Raw genomic sequence first — 19,474 nt, forward strand, 5'->3', positions numbered from 1 at the left:
TGACGATCCTTTTTCTCTCCCAAAAAATCAAACTCATATAGAAATACCAAAAAGCACACTATTATGATTTAAGACTTGGGACTGGAATGTGCCTGCACGTCTGTGTTGATTGTAAGAGCTGTGTTTGGATTAAGCCCACCTGAGACAGTGATCTTGGCTGTAGCTTTGACAGTATTAGCTCCTCCACTGTGATGATTGGTGGCCTGGCATGTGTATAGAGCCGGTTTATTAACCACCACACGCAGGACGGAGACGATTACCTCTTCAACCAGTGTCTCCTCCACTGATGCTCCTGTGATCTAAAAACAAAAAGGGGGCAGATTTAATTAATTAAATAATGACACCAGTATTAACTAGTGGTTGTTCTACCCATGACCGAAATGTATTATTAAAAAAAAAAAAAAAATTAAACTTTGAGATGAATAAAGTATCTATCTATCTATCTATCTATCTATCTATCTATCTATCTATCTATCTATCTAAATACAGTATTGAACAAATAGTCGGTTTAAATGATGAATTTAATAAAAAAAAGTGTCTGATGTGACATGGTTATTTTTTTAAGGGCAAACGATGAATTATATATTACTAACACATGTGGCCTAAAGTTCGCACTTATATGTGTACTTGAACATTCCTTTCCAGATGTAGTCCCTCATTTGCTGGTATAATGACCTTCACTTTTATGGAAAGGTTTTCCACCAGGTTTTGAAGCATGACTATGGGAATATACTGTATATTCCATACACCCAATTCATTTGCAAGAACATTTCAGGCAGTAAAGTCAGGTGAGGAGGCCTGAGGTTAATCGACATTCCAGTTCATCTCAAAGGTGGTCAGTGGGGTTGGATTCGGGGTTTTGTGCAGGCCACTCAAGTTCTTCCATTCCAACTTTCGTCAACCATGACTTCATGGGACTCACTTTGTGCACATGGGGCAGAGTCGAGGTGGAACAAGTTTGGGATTCTTAGTTTCAGTGAAGGCAAAAAGTAATGCTAAAGAGTGAAAGAAATTGTATATCACTGTGGCAGCAATATGGGGAAGATTCAGATGGTTTGATAGCCAAGGGTCCAAAAACATTTTGTACTGATCACGTATATGTCCGGGGACTTCAGGACACGAGGCGCCCTGGATGGGTGCCAATCCATGGCAGAACACAATCACTCACACCCAATGGAAATTTAGAAATGCCATAATATCTGGAGGAAACCTATCAAGCACAGAGAGACCATACAAACACAATGCATGCACACAGACCTCAGGAATGCACACAGACCTGACGGGAATCGAACCCTCAACCCTGGAGGTAGGAGGCTACAGCGCGATTAATATCACACGTGTACTGTTTTCTTGAACATTATTATACCATTAGCCCATATAGCCCATATATAGTATATAAAGCAAAGCACATATAGCATTTTCACATTCACTAGACAAAGCCGCCTAAAAATTGCATTATTAATCTAACATTAATTACTTCACAGGCTCAGTCATTTGGCCAATTAAATCTGCTGTGAATGCAGCATGTGTGAGAGTTTCAAGTTTTAATCATACTTCTATATTTGAGCTTTGCTCATCACAGAGCTGCTTTTAGAAGCACTTTATCCGGCCATGGGAAATTAATGATTTGCCATGTCCACTCGAGGTAATTTTAAACACTCAACCTATAATACCGCATGCATTCTGGAGATATTTTAAAGAGCAAAGGACTCAGACAGCGCCTTTGTCTACTACGGAGAACATTGTTGTACTATTTTTAACATTTCATACAAATTATAAATACATATACTATAAAATTATTGCATGTCTAAATTTCCTAGTCAAGAAAGCCTAAAATCAGCTGAGGGGCCAGCTGAAAAAACAAACCAGGGTAACGCACTTGTTGCTGTAGTCATAAAATCTGGCCCATTATGAGATCTTAATAATACACAGATCAAGGCTCAGATTATACACCTCGCTTTGATGAGTGTATTCATCAGTGGATTTGAAAATTGCTGTTCTATTTTACTGTGAGAAAGGAAGGCAGATAAAAACGATGAGAACTCCAGTCGTAAATAAAGGAAGGACGAGGTCATGTTTGGTAACGTAAAACTGCACGGGGCAACGGTGCCAAGAGAGCACGCTGACATTAAACCTCTGACTATATACCCCCCATCTTTGAACAAGCCTTCTTAAAGAAGCTCCTTATTAAGAGCTAAAAAGTCATTTACAACGTAAGAGTTCAATAGGGGAAGCGTAAATCACGTCAACACATTCTCAATTAACGTCATCTTGAGATAGCTACAAAGAATACAAAAGAAAAAAATACAAACAACTTCGACACCGATCCTCTCCAAGACCAAGGTACTCTTAATCTTATTGCCTTTGAGAATATCCTGTGGAACGTGAAATATAAATAGACTAAGACTGAATCAGGAATCCAGGGTACAAATGGGAATGTCAACAGTATTAGCTCATATCCTGTGAACACTGGAGCCATTGGGAAACACTGGAAGGTTGGAAACCAGTCAGGACATGACTATTCCCTTTTTAATGTTTGACACAAGTACGTTTTAATAATAACAAAACCTATTTGTTTTGGTCACTTCAGCCGATAATACAGCAATCCACACAAAAGCCGCGTACAGGCTACAGATTACATTTGCAATTTGAATGCTTTGTTAAAGGCTAAAAACAAAAATGCATTAATGTGTGCCATAAATTGTATGCATAGATTATTCAAAATGATATCGTATGGTCTGTGCAAAATAGACAGTCATTGGTGAGCACACGAGTGCCAGCAGCTAGGTGTTATTTTGGTATAGAAGTGTTTAGGTGTTAGATGAAGTGTTTACTGTTAGTAAGAAGTGCGTAATCGGGTTCTTTCTGTGGGTAGATTTTATGCTGACATGTTTTATGTGTGTTTGTGTTTACTCTCATGCAAAACCTTGGCTGGTCCCTTTTCTGTTTTTTTTTTTTTTTCATTGACCACAGTATCACACTGTGATAAAGCCATTCAAATTAAACACAACATAGTTAAGTAAGAGCGTGCATGTACAGTACTGTAGGATCCTGCATGACCAAACCAAAAAAAAAAATATTTACAGGAGTAAAGGACAAATCCTTTTTTTATTTTTATGCAGGTGGGAGATTATGGTCAGATATGAAGCCCTTGGGACAAAGAAAGCCCATGATGATTACCGCTGTTGATTATAGTGTTTACTGCATCTGGTGTAAACTGGAATTCATTCATTCATTCATTCATTCATTCTTTAGAAACTGCTTTATCCTGTTCATTGTCACTGTGGTTTAAATGACATAGTTGTTTACATGTTTGGACATACTGTAAGTTCCGTGGAAATATTGTGTGTGTGTGTGTGTGCGGGGTAAAAAACGAAAATAACCACAGTACATGCAAATGTTCAGAATTCCTTCAGGAGTTCTGTGCATCAATCTCTGCTTAACCATATGAGTAATAATAAGAGAGCAATATTTATATTTACATTAAGGCATTTAGCAGGTGCTCTTATCCAGAGGGACTTACAAAAGTCCTTTGAAGTTTCCGTCACTGGATAGATACTTACACTGGGTTATTATGTTACTAAGTACGATCAGTGCCTGGGAGGGTCTCCCAAATAATAAAGAAAGAGATAGGGACTTGGTGCCAGAACAGAAAAGAGTGTACATGCATGTCTTCCTCGATCTCTAAGAGATGGTGGGACCAGTCGAGCAGTGCTGGAGCATTGGAGGAAACGTGGTGCGGTGTGGTATGTGATTAGAGCTGAGATATAAGTGGTTGCTGGGCCGTTTTTAGCTTCGTAGGCAAGCATGAAATATGAATGTGGTAGCTTGATGTGACAACTGATTTCATCTAGTTTAAAGTATTACCAACAAATATTTGAGCAGTTAGCGTCACCATATTTAGAGGCTTAGCCCAAATCTTGTACACTTTTTCTCCCCCCTTATTTTCTTCTCCTCTACTTTTATCCATCTTTTGAGCTAAGCTTAATACACCAAACACAAATTTCCCAAAAGCATAATCTGGTTCAAATCCAATTATATTTCAGAAAGTGATCTTCATTCCAAAAGCGCAACCCGCTCTCCAATCTTTTGCCACTAATGAAAACCCACAAAGCCCCACACATGATCACGCTCCGGTCTAATATACTTTATTCTCCAAGGCCCCGCTGATGATCTTTGTTTTTATCAGCCGTCCCATTTTTATCAGTGATCTCACAATAGTGTCTTTAAGTCATTAATGTAGCTGGAATGGTGTTAATTCCTATATTGACTGGAGAATGCAAGACCCGCAACGCCTCCTGTTGGCCTGAATGTGGACATTTCTGTAGGGAAATAAAAGTCAGCCAAAGCCTTGTTCAAAGCCCTGGTCAAATGGCTGCAATTAAATTGCAATTAGTTTGTCCTCCAGAGCTCGAACAGAGATGATGAAGCCAAATAGGCTCAGAAGGGGAGAAATGATGATAATGATAATGATAAAAATAATAATAAGAGGAAGGAAGGAGAAGGCTGTTGACTGATACAGTACTGACTGTGTAATGAAAAGTGAGCTTACTGTATTTCCATTTTCCAGCCAAGTGATAGAAGGAACAGGGTTTCCAGTGGCATTGCACTCCAAGGCCACTTCACTTCCAATCTGCACTTTCCTCTCTTTGGGAATTTTAAGTATTTTAGCAGGAGCTGAAAAAATACACAGACATCATGGAAAAAATGTGAAGGGGGGAGGTGGGGGGATGAGACGTAAGACACTACTACTGTATATGCTTCACAAATAAGTACATTGTAATTCTTAAATAATAATAAATTAATAAATGGATGCACTATTTCTTATCAAATAATGCACTATGATTCGTTAACAGCCTTTAAATTAACATATGAATACTCAGTTATAATAATAATAATAATAATAATAATAATAATAATATTTAAGTGTTAACTTCTTGTTAGAGCTTTCTCTTAATTTAGATTTTGATTAATAACATTAAACTGAAAAAATCACTCTGACTGACGTTTATTTTATGATTAAATTCTCAGGTAACGTTTTAGGTTTTAAACATCATTTTACCTTGTACTACAATAGTGACTGGTTTTGAATATGCAATCCCAAAACTGTTCCTGGCCACACAGCGGTATTGTCCTGCATCCTCTTTCCTGATATTGTGAATTTTTAATGCACCAAGTTCCAAAACTGATATTCGGCTATCAACCTGAAAGGCAACCCAAAGACAATGATGTGCCAAAAGAAAAAAAAAAAAAAAGACAGGGAATTTTTATTTCATAAACACAATAGGCATAATTTACAAGAGGTGGGTAATAATCTCACAATAATCAAAACTGGTCATTTCCAACCCTAATTACCATATCATAGAATAATAAATCAAAATTAATAACTGTTATGAAACACAATAAAGTTTCAACACGTACCTTTATTAAATCATCACCTTTAAGCCACGAAATTTCAGGCTTGGGATATCCTAATGTTCCACATGGCAGCACTGCCTTGGACTCCAGTAGTAATGTCACGTTTGTCGGATGTCTCTTAATCTGGGGCTCTAAAAAGCAACAGCCATTTATTTATTTAATTTATTTCTCTTGTTTGTTTGGATGAAAGTTATTTCAATTGGGTTGTAATTTTTCAGAAATATATATATATATATATTTATATTATGATCTATATTAGGATCATACTTTATATAAAAAATTATAGCTGGGTGCTATTAAAAATAATAAATAGCAACATGATAAAAAATAAGCAATATAATTTTCTTCCAATGGACTTTGGATAATTTGGATAATGCAACTTCCTGTTCCCTGTGACTGATTATATTTTTTTATTATAATTTTTTGTTTGTTTTGTAGATCCCCAAAGTCTTGGGGTTATAATGCCATCATAATTTTTCTTGCACTAAACTTCACCTACTGTGGGCGTAACACAAACCCAAATCCCTACAAATTAGACCTAATATTTGGCTGCAGCATGCTAGAGTTCAACATTCTACCAATTATTTTTTGTTGTTGCAATCCCCGAACTGTTCCTGTCCACACATCAGTATTGTCCTGCATTATGTTTAAGTGTAAACAAATACAATTACATATACAGTATAAGTTATTTTAATACTTACAATCAAACTTTCTAATTGTAACATTACAAGTATAATGTATTTTGTGTATTTATATGAACAATTACAAGCTGAGGAGAAAAGCAAGAAACTTGTAAATTGCAACCAAAAAGAAACCTCAGAAAAAAAAATGGTTCAAAACTACCGTGAGCTAAATGTGGCATCTTACCCCTCCTGATGTGGCATCTCCCCATACACTATTGGGGAAGATGCCAGTATTGTTATGGTCCATTTACTGACTGCAACTCACATTTGTTACACATTTAGCTGAATGACATTATGTAGATATATAAATAGATGCCTAGGCTTGTGTTGTGTTTTGCTTTTGGAATATTATTTTCTTTTGAGTTTTTTTTCTCTTGACAATTTTTATTTATTTATTTATTTATTTATTTATTTATTTATTTATTTGCTTAGCTGTGGCATATTTACCCATATTTCCATATGTGTGTGTGTGTGTGTGTGTGTGTGTACAGATATATGATCATTCAAACATGAGATGTTAGACAAATTTACACAGTAAGTTACTGTAAATACTTAATAATTAAAGGTTTAATGTAGTTCTAGTGGGCTGGAACAAGAACATGTTCTTTTTTCTGCATACTGTTGATTGCTTTATCGGAATTCACACAAATAAGCAAATAAATAGCCAAAGAGAGAGCGCCGAGGCATGACGTAAATGCCAGCAGTCTACCCAGAAGGTCAGGAATGAATCAGGTTTCAGGTTATGTAATAGACTATAACTCACATTGGGAGATCTCTTCAAAAAAACATAAGGAATAGAACAGCTAAATTCCAGAAAACATACTCATCTTGAGCTGTAAAGCCCCACAGCTCTTTGCTGGTTCTCCAATCCCATTATCGGCCGTGCAACAATATTCTCCACTGTCTGTGTCCTTCACATTGGGAATGATCAACATTTGGCTATTTTCTCTAATAATGTATCTCGAGTCATAGTGCCTGCAATAAAAAAGATGATTTAATACGATAAGGTCTTAGGAGTGGTGTCAAACTGATGATGAAATCATGTCATACTTACTAACCGTATAGGGTAATTGTTACGCATCCATGTTATATCTGCAAGAGGGTGCGAGTCCACTTCACATATAAAAGTAGCGTTATGATCGAGCAAGGCATCCACTGTCTCGAGTAAGGTGGTGATTTTAGGAGCTAAAAGAGGGACAGAAAACATGATGAATACTGATAGATTAGTTAGCATCATAAAGTGCAGAGATAGCGTTCTCAGTTAGCCTTGCTAGAACTGGGCCATGAGGCAACGCAGTTGAGTGAGTCACGGACAGTGGCGAAACCCAAACAGTCAGTGAATTCAAGCTAGCTCAGTTCCACATTAATCAAGTTATGGTGGGAGGACAAATTCACAAGAAATACAACCACAAATAGCAACAGCACTTAAAGTCACTGTTGCGAAATGAAACTTTCAAAATAACATAGTTTAAATTCTAACTGCTGGTCTTTGCAACACTAAAGACCAATAACCTCAAACGGGGGTCTCATGAGAGAAAAATGCATGTTGATAATTTCAGTGACACGGTGGATTTAGCACTGCTCACATCACTTTGGCTTTATCTCTACGCCTGCATAAATAAAGTTAAACAGGAACCACATTGTTTTGCAGAACAGGGAGTTTTATTGTCATGATTCATCCTATGCTCCTAAAAAAGTTTTCTTTTTTTTTAATGACTTCTTGCTTCCTAAAATGGTTCTGCTTTGGAAGGTTTGCTGATTTAGCAGTCTTATTCCATGGGTGTTTATTTCCAATGACGAATTGACACACCTCTACCAGAAAATATCGGGAAAGGTTTTCTCAGAAGGACGATCCAAAAAATCCAGCCATGTGCCACATGGTACCTTCTTTTGTGTGTACAATCTTAGCCAATAGGAATTAAGGAGATTATGTTTGGTGCCCTTAATTCCAGTGATTTTTTTTTCTTTCCAGGAAGCCTACAATATATACTAACTCGACAGTAAGAGGGGACATCACATACATGTTGCAAATTCTGATGGCTGAAAGCCATTCTCATTAGTTCCTGCATCATTTGTGTTGCTAACACAAAGTTTTATGACGCTAATCGCTCTTCAGACTGTTGTTACAGTAGTAACAAAGAACTTATTTGTATATTCAACACTTATGAAATGGTTGTAATTATACTTATACAGATATACTTATTCTTATATTATTCATTATTAATTATACTTAATAATATTAATTATACTTATACATATATACAGTATACCATAATAGCCTTTTACCTTAATAACTTTTCGCCATGGCTGTATTGTATACACTAACACCTGTAGTTTTGTTTAGATATTCATCTAATATGGGAAGCTGCTTGGACAATAGCTCATCCGGTCTTGCAGATGTTTTCGGTGCATGCATACACTATACCGTATGGTACTGCGGTGGGCCTAAAGGCTGGGCTTAACTCGGTGGAATAATTAACAATGGTTTAAATGTGTTTTCTAGACTACTGTAGATACTCCAACCAGCAAATGAACATATCCAAGCATCTGGTCTCTGCCTTGTTGTTAGTCTTGGGCTCATCGTTTTGTCATACTTGGTCTTGACTTGGTCTACCGAATTGGTCTACAAATACTTACCTAAGACGGTATTCTACATTACTATGTGGCCAAAAATATATGGACAACTGTCATGGAGCGTTCTTGTTGAACATCCAAACCACTTGCCCTTTTGCATCTGTAGTTGTGTCTATGAAGGCCTTCCAATAGATAGTGGAATGCAGCTTTTTAGTGAGGCCAGAGACTGATTTGGGAATGAACAAGCCTGGCATTCCAATTCATCTAAAATGTGTTCAGTAGGGCTGGGGTCAGTGCTGACATATTCATCAACCAACACTTTAGCTTGCTTTGTCCACATGGGCAAAATCTTGATGGAACAGGTTCGGTTTCCTTAATTCCAGTAAGTGGGGCCAGAACAACAATAAAAGGCATTCTATTGTCTGCTGTATGCTTCCAACAGCAGTCTGTGGCAGATCCTTGGCAGACAAACTTATATATTATCATTTTATATCACCATTCCAGTCATAAACAGAGATTAGGAGTAATATACAACAGTATTCAATATTAAATACATCTGTGACATCAATCAGGTGATATCCGGGCTATTTCCATCACCACTCTGTTTTTTCTAAATTAAAAATAGCAACAACAGGAGGAAGAAAGCCAGTAGATGGATGAACCTGTTGTGTGTGTGTGTGTGTGTGTGTGTAAATATATATATATACTGTAGGAACAAGTGTAAACTTTAACAGGAACATTTTGATCCAGTCAACTATCCACCTGAATAAATGGGACTCCATCAAGGAATGAATTAAAATGAATAAGACTTGATAAGAAATAACATGAGAAATGAACTTCTAGCTCGAAACCAATACGGAATGAATATAATTTCTAATATAACAAATGAGTAATCAATTTGACTGCAGATCAAAGGAAAGGAATTAAAATGACCTCATCAGAAATGAGGAATGAGTAAGGAATAATTGAGTAACAGAACTCCCTCAGGAATCAGCTGGAACCAATATGACTCTAAAAGGAATCAATGACAATTCTAATCAGTATTTGGTGTAGCATGGCCAATGCTTACATGGAGCTAGCATTACTCACTATCCACGGATGATTTGTTAGCCAAAATAAGTCACTCTTCAAGTTCACTTTCCTTTCGGTCCGTTCATTTCATCCATTTCAATTCCCGACACAGCATGGACACTGTGCAATCTCCAAAAGGTTCAGCCAGCAGCTCAGTAATATACACCATGACTCGGCAAACTGTGCTAAACCACAGTCAGGTTTCTCACATGGGAATTTTAGCACTGGTTAGCTGCTCCATTTCAATCCTCTGGAATGTAACCTGGCAGTTCCTGATGGGAGAATTAGCGGATATGTCACCTTTTCCTCACACTCTTCCTGAACTTTAGATGAACATCAGCCATCTGCAACTTATTTACTAGCAAACAAACTGGACAAGCTCCACGAACCTACAGAGAATGATTTTAGAGAACGCTCTCTCCAACACTCACGTCATCATTCCTGTTTTGTTCTGGGGTGCCCTGGTTTTTCTTTTACAGCGGCCAAGATAGATGTCCTTTGCTATCATTCATTCATTTATTTTCCATTGACGTGACAGTTTTACGGCAGTTATGTTGGTTGTAATATATCATGCTCAACTTTATGGCTCGTCTATGTAAGCACCCTTCAGAGCAGTTTGTCAAATTTTACACAAAACGCTTGCTTAATATGTTTAAGGGAATTGTGTATGCATCTAGAAAACTACTTTCCACTGATGATATGTAATAATTTTGACCTTATTACATGTTCATTTATAACTGTTAGGGATTTAGTTGTTCTGTAATGAAAATGCAGACACTCTCAGACCTGTTGAACAAAGTAAGAAAAAAAAAAAAAAGTAAAAAAAAATAATTTCCCCTTACCGCTTTAAAAATATGTAAAAACCACAGACATTCTGGCAATACTTAATGAAACCCACTTTGTAAACCACAGTCTTAAAGGTAAATTTATATTCTTAAAATTCGTATTTATTTATTATTCTGATGGGTCTCGGGTTTAGAAGACCATTTTTGGATGAAGCCATGCATAAACCTGCCACATTTCATGTCCTAATCTTGATTGCTTCTTGAGGCGTTTTCAAGTCCCGAAGTGATCAGATATGTCTTCATGAGATACCATAAACAGAAATGTATGATTTTAGATTTTCCCCATCATGTCACTAGACTAAGGAATTTGACATACTGTGTCAATCAATTTAAATCCTGTCATTAATTTGAAATATGCATTTATGTAAACCAGCTGTGTAAGAAGCGTTGTAATTGGGTACAACATGGTTTTGGTGCTAAAAAGTGTCTCATCAACGATAGGTGAAAAAGTGAATTTTCAGATAGGATCATATACATGTAACGCATTTTTTTGCACAATACCTCATAAAAAATGTTTCTTATCTCCCAATCTTCATTGTACAGTAAATGTGATTTAAAAAAACCCACATTTGCTAAATACAATTTTATGCTCTTTTTTGTAGTGTCCGTAACATTTTTTAATTAAAATCTTTCAGTGATCTTAATTGTCATTCAGATGAAAATTGGTCAATTTAGATTTCACATCAAAAGATGTTAGCCTAAAAAAAAGTATACTATTCTAAAATGCTAATATATTAAAATATTGCAGCATGACACAACACATGTTTTTTCTTAATTTTGCACAGAATGCTTCAATTTATGCAACAATTTTAACAGGCCATATGCTTCTAAAAGCTTTACCACTTTTAGTATAAATACTCATAAAGAAATTTCAACAATTTACATTTTAAATATAATTGTTTGAAGCGAGGCAGTATAACATTGAAAAATGGCAATTTTTGGGACACCTAAAAAAAAATCATCTTTTCAAAACGGCTGACATTTTTTAGGGAAGCAAGATTGGTTAGTTCCATGCTGCATAAACTTCAGAAGGAGCTTCTTTGGCACACACATTTTCTGTATAATATGTAAATCATATTAAAATAATAATAATAATAATAATAATAATAATAATAATAATAAAATCAGCACCAATACTGTGTTTTGGCTGAATGAATGTCACTTATGTAAGTACGTTACAGTAAACATGTAAAAGGGATCAGATATAAGCTTAGTAATTTTATTATTGCCTGTTGCTATTTTTTTTTCTACTAGATGTTATTCATAGTCATAAAATTATTATATCCACAGTAGCAGATTTATATAAACGTGCAAATTCCATGGTCGTGTCATAACTCCAACACCGGGTGCTGGATTCTTTTCATACTGATCATGGAATAAACACAGTACACTTATTTAATACCTTAAAACATTTTGTAAGGATTTTCATATAGTGTACACTTGCTATACAGAACAACAACTGTAAAAGTAGGAGCTCTTAATAAGTCAAGATTTCAGCTGTAACACAAAGTACCGTATATTGACTCACCTCTTTGTATGCCGTCAATCAGGTGGAGATGCAACAACAGAAAGATCTGCAGCACTGGAATGTTTTCAAGAAGCTTCATATTTAAAGAAAGCTGTTTCAAACAGGTTTTAAAAACTCATCCTTCAGCTTCATGTTAAAATATTTGCCGTTTGTCTTTCATGGGACAGTGTGTGCATGTGTGTGTGGGTGTTTGAGGCCCGGCCACGCTGTCTGTCAGTGCTGTGCCTGTATGGTTTACTGAAGCAGATGGACAGCAGCAGCTGCTTGATATCCGTGCACAGATATGAGCAGCTCTTAGCGCAGAGGAACATCGTGGAGCCGCCGGAGATGTAGAAAGCTGCCTCAGGAAAGGCTAGACCACTGTGCTCACCGTGCTTCTAATACAGTACATACTGAACAACTTATAGACGTATTGTATGCTTGAGCCATTGTGGTGGCATTAAATCTTGTAAGATTTGATATGGATTAGTAGTTTTATAAGTAAAACTGTAAAAATCAGATTTATACATTTATGGTTGGTTACAAAGGCTATTCTAGAGTGCAGTCTATTATAATAATAATAATCATAATAATAATAATAATAATAATAATAATAATAATAATGTCGTTCAACTGCTTCCTTTATGAGTCACATGATTTGGCACAGGTTTTAAACTAGATGCCCTTCCTGATGCAATCCTCCCCATTTTCATTCCAGCATCAGGAATAACATTGAGAGTGCATTGACTTGTGTCTCCCTGGCTATGCTTCTCCCTCTGAGAATTGAACCCTGGTCTTCTAGGCATTCATAAATACTCCCAATTTACTTTTAAGTAATAATAATAATAATAATAATAATAATAATAAGACACATTGGTGTAGTGGTTAGCACTGTGGCCTCGCACCTCCAGGGTCAAGGGTTCAAAAAAAAATATTGTGAAACGTAAGCAACAAAAGTTCCTTTGTAAGTTGTTACTGAAATGAAAATAATTGCAATTAACATGGTTTATAATAAACAAGTAAGCCAAACCGATGTCCGATCAGCCGTTGTGGAAAATGAATCAATATACCCTGACCAGTCAGATTTGGAAGAACTGTAGTGTGGAATAAACACCAATAAACAATGTAATATTTTGTGATAGTAATGTCATTTTATAAACTGAGAGGTGGCTCAAGACTTTTTTTAAACATTATACTGTATATTCCAAATTAATAGTAGGAGAGGCAAAAAACTAAAAATAAGGAAGCATTAAAATGTCATTTCACACTTAAAAAGGACATAAATACTGTAGGCTTTTGTTGAAATGTGAATGTATTTGATTGTGACTGGACATATGATCTTCTCTTCAGTGTGCGTATACACAGAGCTGTAATTTCCTTTGTGATATGAGAACAGAGCAGTTCAGTTCTCACTCATAGCTGTCATAGCTGTAGTGTGACTGGCGCGACGTATGCATACAGGAGGCTTTTGTTTGACGGACCCACCTGTTGTCTGTTGGCCTGTGCACTCTGATTTATTTTAAGCAAGGGAATGACATTTCCCAATGTATGTGTTTATGATCTTCTTAGCCTTTCTGCCTTTTAGGGTTGTAGTTCGTGAAATGCGTAAATAAGAGCTCAAGGTATTTTAAGTGTCTCTGAGAATGGAACAGAGCCAGGGATTGCGCGGTTTCTGTTCAGTCAGGTTTTGAGAGCGCCTCCTCTTCAAGGACATCATGCGTAAGTATGTGCATGTCAGCAGACTGTGGGCTTGTAAATACATCAACTCTGAATTGCTGTTGTCACGCACGGCGTGATGATGGATCAACGAGGGCCACAGATAAAAGCTTCCACCCACGTGCAGATGTGAAAATGAAAACAAACCTAGCTTCACCGGGGACATGCTGTTTTTAAGAAGCCATAACAAAGACAAAGACTCGTAACCAAAATGTGTTTATGGTAAAAGATGATTGTGAGGGAGGACGGGGAACTGGGAGGATGTACTACATGTAAATAAGTAGGAAAAAAAAAAACATACACACATACAAACACACAAGGTTCTTAGTCTAGTTCAGTCATAAGTGCTGTGAAGCTTGATGAGAGAGCTATTGTGACACTGTGCTCATGCGGTCTTGTGATCTGCTTAAATCTGCCAGTGGCTTGGTTGTGCCAGGTAACAATCAGCTGAGCCCAGCAGTCAAGGTTGCACATGGCTCGACGTTGACTATCTGTTTGCAAAGTTGATTTTAAATACAAACTGGCTTGTCGGTGTTTGTTGAAAACTTATTTTGACATATAGCTTCACTAATATGCATTTTTACATCATTTGCCAAGAAATACTGCAAAAATAATAGATGATAAAATTATGAAAAATTTGTAAAACATGGCTTGTTTAGTGATTGTCAACTTTATCCAAATCTATTGGTGAACTTAATCCATTATGAATCTAATGGCTTCTTGAGGTCATCATCAGTTTATGCTAATAAACACATAATATTGTGCTGCTCCATCACAAATAGACACACTGACAATGTGAGATTAATATGCGCGGCTGTTGTTTAGAGCAATGTTTCTTGGTGACTTGGCAAGATTTGGTCACATACAGCAACACAATATGAGCGATGGACACGGTACAAGATTCTGTAGCAGGCTAAAATGGGAACTTCTAAAGGATAAGCTGGACTTTTACAAGATCCAAAGGTACGTGGTAAGAATTTGGGTTTTGTTTGAGAAAAGTTGCTTTATAGTACCTGTGTAAAGCAACGTGTGTGTGGGATTACTACTATAAAAGCATCAAAATGTCTTGAGGACTTTTAAAGTATATTGGCCCCTCTTATTTGTTATTAGGAATCCCTCTCAAATCCCTTTCTATTTCATCTTTTTTGGATTGTACTAGATTTACTAGCGTTAGTACCCTTCTTTAACGGGGAAAATGGTTTTTAGAAATAGTTAAAAGGTTAAAGCTAAAAATAAGCTGATCAGCTTTAATGTAAATAGTGCAGATGCAGGTTTTTGTTTACACTGAGCAAGTAGCTTATTATCTTATTTCAAAGTAGATTATTAAATCTGGCACAACGGTTCATAACATCGCTTTTACTCAACAATTTGATTTCACTTATGGTGCAGGTTACTACTTCAAAAGTTTCTTTCAATTCTGTCCAGACAGTTTTGCATGATAAAAATTATTTATTATTGATTATTAATGATTATGTAGGAAAGGCAATCTATACCGGGGGCGGGGGGGAAGCATTTCACTGTATACAGTAACACTGGGCACTCAGTTCTGGTTTTGTACTTGCCATCACCTAGAACTGCTGAGGATATGTTTGCTCTTATGAGCCGTATTTTATCTCATAGTAGTGCTGTACATGGTACACTATTACGTTGATTATCTCTGTTGAAGTACGTCTGTAGAAGACACACCCACTTTGAGGGAAAAAGATAAATTAGGAAAAAATTTGTCGATACTCTTTTATATAATATGGCACATAACTGTTTATAGCTTGTTGACGGCATGTTTTGTTAATTTCTGTCCTGTATGACAGAAACACAGACAGACAGACAGACAGCCATACAGACTGGTCCTTTAATGTATGAAACGTAAAGACATCTCTGAAAGAATGAGTTCTGACTAGTGATGGTTGTTCATGTTCATTCTTTTTGAACGAGTTTTTAACGTGAACAAGTAGTTTCAGAGAGTAATTCGCTCATTTTCTACTGGGCAGGCATGCGCAAATCACCGCAAAACCTCAGCAAGTTATATACAGGTAACAGAACTGAGCGGTTCATCATATGAGTCTTTTAGTCCGAGTCGTTGGTTCTTTTTTCACGTGACTCCCATAGACGCTACGCAGTGCAGTACACAGGAAACAGATCTAAACGGCTCTTCTTCTTGTTAGTCTTCTGGTCCGAATCGTTTGTTCTTTTGTCACGTGACTGTCATAGATGCTAATAGCGTAAAAGAATTAATGACTCGGATCCAAAGATATGAGAGGTGAGCTACTCACCCTGTTTATTATTATATGTCCTTAGCTGCATTGAAATTTTTTTATTACTGGAACTATAGCCAAAATGTGTGTATGTAGATGTATTGGGGGTCTGTTTATTGAAAATTTAACATTTTATTTTATTTCTGATTAAAAGAACGAAAGGAACTAAATGACTCAAAAAAATATTAGTTCATTTTGATGAACAAGATTCAAAGAACCGAGTCACTAAAATGATCCAAACTTCCAGTTCTGACCAACGTACAGACGCAACCTTACTTTTATTTATATAGATTGGTTAAGATGTCTGTTCTGAATTGCCATCAACAACCAAACACTTTCTTATTCTTAAAAGGAATTCTGTTTTAACTGTTAATGATTCTAGCTTTCTACATGTGTCCCTCTGTTTAACACTAAAAGGGAGAAATCTCTGAATTCTTTAGGAGGTGAGATGGAGCCATTTACACTGCTAGATAGTGTTTGGCTAGTCAAGCTAGCCAGCTGGCTAACATTTTTTTCTTGCTGATTTATTCTCTAATTTGCTCTCTCTCTCTCTCTCTTTCTCTCTCTCTCATAGCAATATTTTTGTTTTATGTCTGCATGTAAAACTTTAAGGTGAAATTAATTTATTATACTCCTAGAGCAAGTTGAAGGCATTTTGTGGGAAAATCATGCTAGCCGAGCTAGCTAACCAGTTTGTGAGACCTGAGATCATGTGTTCTATCATTTTAATAATAATCATGGGTTTTAAAGCAATTCCAAAGATATTTTAGATCCTTATCACATTTAGCAAATATGGATAAATAAGTAAATAATTCAATAAATTCAGGTGATGTAGTCAGCTAAACGTGTTTTATGTCATTATTCTCTCAGACCATTTGTTATTTGTTATATAAAACCGAGTGACAATACCCTGACTACAACCATAGCTTTATCTGATAAAGTATCGAAAGGTGTAAAATTTTATAAACTAGTTCACACAATGTGCAAAAGGTTAAGAACAGACATGCTCGGCTCCATGTCGATGATTGACAATCCCAGCCGATGTGGCTCAGAGCCCACTGCAGCCATTCCCCTGAACATTCGGTCAGTGGAGAGCCTGATCTTGAAAAATGATAGATAACTTGTCGACAACTTGTAGATGATATTCTCTCTGTGTAAACTGTATACACAATCATTTGCAAACACCACTTGCACATTGAAGTAACTACTTAATTCATTCATTCATTCATTCATTCATTCATCTTCCATACCACTTATCCTATACAAAATACCTGTAGACCTTTGGCACACACACACACACACACACACACACTACAGGCATTTTTGAGGTCACAATCAGCCTAATCTGCATGAAGATAACACATCCCTTGTAGAGTCCTGACCTTGCTCCAAGCCTTTTCCACATGTTTGGGAGTTCCTGGGAGGCCAGAGTTTTAGACGTGAAGCAGGCGGTCTGATCTTGGCTCCGGTGTACTGAGGAAAAACTTTCTACCCTGATGGTATTCAAGCAAAAGTGATACACTAGGATAAGCAGTGTAGCAGGGGATTATATAGAGAAATACAGGTAGTTTTTTTAATTTCATCATTGTGTTCTGCTATTATGCAAGATTAAGTCTTGGTTTAACTTGCAGTTGATGGAGATTTGTGGGATGCACATCCAGGGCACGAAGCTCCCGTTCCACCACATCCCAAAGATGCTCTATTGGGTTGAGATCTGGTGACTGTGGGGGCCATTTTAGTACAGTGAACTCATTGTCATGTTTAAGAAAGCAATTTAAAATGATTCGAGCTTTGTGACATGGTGCATTATCCTGCTGGAAGTAGCCATCAGAGGATGGGTACATGGTGGTCATAAAGGGATGGACATTGTCAGAAACAATGCTCAGGTAGCTCGTGGCATTTAAACGATACCCAGTTGGCACTAAGGGGCCTAAAGTGTGCCAAGAAAACATCCTCCACACCACTACACCACCACCGCCAGTCTGCACAGTGGTAACAAGGCATGATGGATCCATGTTCTCATTCTGTTTACGCCAAATTCTGACTCTACCATTTGAATGTCTCAACAGAAATTGCTTAAATCACATTTCCCACTTTTTCAATCAGAAATTGCTTAAATCACATTTCCCACTTTTCCCATTCTTTCCCATTCTGACATTCAGTTTGGAGTTCAGGAGATTGTCTTGACCAGGACCACACCCCTAAATGCATTGAAGCAACTGCCATGTGATTGGTTGATTAGATAATTGTATTAATGATAAATTGAACAGGTGTTCCTAATAATCCTTGATATATATATATATATATATATATATATATATATATATATATATATATATATATATATATATATACAGTATATATATTAAAGCTGTAACTATGTCATTACATGATTACAGTTAGGTTAGTTGCACAATAAAGTGGAATTTATTTATGAGGTTATTGCATAAACAAGGGAAGTCACATGGCATGATGCATTTAAACATTCTTCACGTGAGTCTACCTTCGCAGAAATATTATGCTGAAAACATAGAAATTTAAAGAAATAAGGTTATGTAATGTGTCTTGTGTCATGTATCATTTACCCAGCGTTCAGACTGACTAAAATAAGATTCTACTGCTATCTGGTGTATAGTCTGAGAACTACATGTTCCTAACCACGCTCATAACAGGAAAATAAAACCACACTTGTGGAGTAGATTAATCACAAGAATTACACATATGAGTGATGGTGAATAGACATTATAAGACCAGTTTAGAACGTGTGTGTGTGTGTGTGATGATTTTGTGGCACAATGGGCCACGTCAGTTCTGTAGTGCAGGTATGATTATACAGACGTATGTAAATTCTGTATGCAAAAATGTTCCAGGACTTGAAAGGACCAGCTGAGTAATGGGAAATTAGAAAGTGCTGACTGGTTTGAAGGACTTAACATGAATTTAGCACTTTTAGGTTAGGGTGCCTTTTGTGATATTTGGTGTCGTTCATGTTACATTCCAGCAGAAGCAGGGGTTTTTCTTTAAAAAAAAAAAAAAAAAAAATCTCCTTGGTCCTATACATGGAAAGATGGGGGAAGAACGATTCAAACAAATCACCATGATACTAATCTAAACACCTGTAGGTTTTTTTTTTTTTCATTCATTCATTTAATTCATTTATCTGTATCGCTTATCCTGTATGGCGCTTGGAGCCTATCCCAGGAGACTTAGGGCATGAGGTGAGTTCTTCTTTTTTGCGACATCATTCCTGTATTTCGGCAGTGGAAAAAAAAATTACACTCTATAAAAGCATTGATAATTTTCGTTCTACCTGACGTGTCCAAATCCCCAAATGCAGTTTGAAGTCTGAAGCCCCCCATTAACATATACTGGCAAGGCTTTCATATAAGCACATGTATAGGCTATACA

Source organism: Clarias gariepinus, chromosome 17 (genome assembly GCF_024256425.1).
Source record: "Clarias gariepinus isolate MV-2021 ecotype Netherlands chromosome 17, CGAR_prim_01v2, whole genome shotgun sequence".
Classification (NCBI taxonomy): Eukaryota; Metazoa; Chordata; class Actinopteri; order Siluriformes; family Clariidae; genus Clarias; species Clarias gariepinus.